Here is a 2,943-nt window from a genome sequence, read left to right as displayed (position 1 = left end):
AAATAAAAATTATGGTATTGTTTAGTTCAGTGTATCTTGCCCTCCACATGTTATAGTGCACTTGAGCTTGAAGCTAAAGTTGGCTCTGACTGGGCATTCAGAAGACACGCCTCCAGCCCAGCCAAGCGTTTGGCCAATCTCCTGCATTTGGCTCAAACAGTGAAAGAGAAACTCATGAGCGTCCTGCAGACAATGCAACACACAAATAAGAAAATATATACACACAAGAAATGTTAGATCACACCAGGAATGCATGACTAAAAAAGTAAACATGTTCTGAGCATGTGTGTGTGTCTGTGTGTGTGTGTGTGTGTGGGGGGGGTGTTACTATTTCCCACATTCTGGGTCATGGTGGTGAAAGCAGAGTTTGTGGAAGCCCCTGCATCGATGAGCTCCTTAAGGAGGGAAGCCTTCAGTTTCCGGTCATACGTCTCCCTCATCCTCCACAACTTGATGAAACACCTGCAGGAGCAGAACACTCATTTAAAGCCAGAGTATTAATGTGAGAGAACTGATCTAGGACCAGTCGAGGCCACCATTCTTTATTATCCCCCACTTAGGATGTGCCCGACCCTGGACCAGCTTTCGTACTTTGGCCTTGAATTTGGATTTTAATATCTGTGGGGCTCACATGGGTGGAGCGTGGCCTAAGTGGGTTCCAGGTGGGCTTGGACTCTGGGTGAGTCTGTACCCATGTGTTGTTACTGGGACCTACTTGGGCTTCCCAAATGGGCCCCATCGACAATAACATTGATGTATAAAACTGATGCACATATTCAGTTTACATAAACTGTGTCTATCTGTACATATTTCAATCTGCATAAACTATAACTGTATATATATGATATTATTTCTCTCCATCTCTTTCTCTGTCTCTACCTGATCAGTTTGGCTGACGGATGGTCAATCCAGTCACTCAGCTGGCTTGAGAGCTGTGTGCAGAAATTCTCCACACTGAACAGACACTGCAGACTGGCATTTATGTAGCAGCTGTTCCCAAAGTTCTTTAACCTGCACCACACACACACACACACACACACACTTATCACTTATACATATTTCAGTCCACAGTTGCGCACAGTTGGAAAGTGTTGGAAGTTGTAAGAACACAGACACACAAACGCACACCAGTGTTTCATACCCTCTGCACTTTAGCCGCTGCTTTATGATTTTGGTTTCGGGAAGTGTGTGTGTTTTGGCCTCTTCAGGTTGGTTCCCCTCTCTCTGCATCCGTCTCACACACACAGGAGACACCCCACCATGCAGATTCTCAACCACAGCAGGCCTGAGAGACAGGGAGAGGGAGAGAGAGAGAGAGAGAGTGTGGGTGTGTATTGTGTGTTGATCATTAAGCTAATTGTTGCTGATAAACACTAATATCGGCCGGTATCAACATTTTATATCTTATATGATTGAAGATTACAGTATGATATGATTGATGATTGCAGTACCTCAGTATCTCAGTCACACACAGCCAGCTAGGGCAGTGGAGGACACTGAATTAGGTTCTGCAGACACATTTTCAGGACTTCTGAATTCTAATTGACAGTGTTTGCCAGACACTCTTATTCAGAAACACTTACAGCCTAATAATCATCCAGGCAGATGAATGCTGATGAATGAGTGTATGTATTATTATTATGCATTATTAGCATCTACCTAGTAAGCCCTTGGCAACACCCTAGCAACACCATCCAAAACTGCTTGGCAATACATAAGCAACCAACCTGTTACCATTGCAAGTGCCTAGCAACATCTTAGCAACTAAAATCTATACCATACAATACCTTAACAACCGCCTAAAAACACCAAAACCGAGAATAGCAACACTATAGCAACTGATTTCTATATCATAATAAAACTTTAGCAACCACCTAGCAACACCTTAGCAACCAACACCTATAATATTGCAACACCTTAGCAACCACCTAACAACACCTTGGCAAGCACCTATATACCATAGAAACACTTTAGCAACCACATGGCACCACCTTAACAATCACCTAACAACACCTTAGCAACCAAAATCTATGGAATAGCAACATCTTAGCTACCACCTAGCAACACCTTAGCAACCAACACCTATGCAGTAGCAACACCTGGCGACACCACTGCTTAGCTGCAAGCACACTCACAGTTTCTGCAGGAACAGCACTCAATTTACATTTGCATGCTGACAGGTCCTAAAGGAGTTTAATAAGGGAGGGTTTTTTATCACTACATGAGAATTATGGCAGATGAGGGTAATGAGACACTCACTTCTCCAGGATTGCTGAGGACAACTTCTGGTCCAGCTCCTGCACACAGATTTCTTTGGTTTCTTCAGTCGCCATGGAGATTTCCTTGTCAACCTCCATTGTCGATGACGTTTCAGGGACCACTGTGGAAATCTCTGCAACAGTACTACTGTCTGAAATGGGCATTTCTGTGGTAATTTCCCCAGACACCACGGTGGTTGCCTGAGTCTCGGTGGTGGCTGTATAGCTCTCTGTAACAGCTGTAGCAGAGATCTGAGTGAGATCAGGGCTTGCTGTGTTTGCACTCCTGAAATCAACATAGAAGGACACACACATGCACACACACACATTTATGGGGTGGTCTTAATTACTGCCATACAACACAAGTTCAAATACTTAGATATCATTTTACTTTTCTATATTTACCTTTCCGCAGCACTGACAGCTTCTCCGTCATCTACTGTGGGATGGACTTTCTTCCTCCGCTTCTGTTTTACACAAATTCCATTAGGTACCACTTATAAAGAATATTAATCTAATATTTGTTAAGTCCGAAGACTTTATTAGTTGGTCTCTGCTTGCAAACATTTCTATTAATTATCTTTCTAATAATTTTGCATTTATTAGAAAAGATATACTTACCCACATCAAAACACATGGGCAGCAGGGAATGTCAATAACAGCAGTAACCTGGGTGAGATCAGGG

At 43.1% G+C, this 2,943-nt stretch overlaps 2 long non-coding RNA genes across 2 annotated transcripts; both read right to left on the bottom strand.

Annotated features, from left to right (window-relative positions):
- Nucleotides 1-948: 948 nt before the first annotated feature.
- On the bottom strand, nt 949-2,298 carry LOC140573549 (uncharacterized). The gene is made up of 3 exons (XR_011980672.1): nt 2,260-2,298; nt 1,142-1,285; nt 949-1,011 (listed from the first exon to the last, which is right to left on the bottom strand). It is a non-coding gene; the product is annotated as an uncharacterized lncRNA (long non-coding RNA).
- A 158-nt stretch (nt 2,299-2,456) lies between these two features.
- Nucleotides 2,457-2,943, bottom strand: LOC140573755 (uncharacterized). The gene is made up of 3 exons (XR_011980680.1): nt 2,880-2,943; nt 2,664-2,725; nt 2,457-2,544 (listed from the first exon to the last, which is right to left on the bottom strand). It is a non-coding gene; the product is annotated as an uncharacterized lncRNA (long non-coding RNA).

This window comes from Salminus brasiliensis, chromosome 12 (genome assembly GCF_030463535.1).
Source record: "Salminus brasiliensis chromosome 12, fSalBra1.hap2, whole genome shotgun sequence".
NCBI classification, from domain to species: domain Eukaryota; kingdom Metazoa; phylum Chordata; class Actinopteri; order Characiformes; family Bryconidae; genus Salminus; species Salminus brasiliensis.
This window is presented reverse-complemented; position numbering and strand designations above follow the sequence as displayed.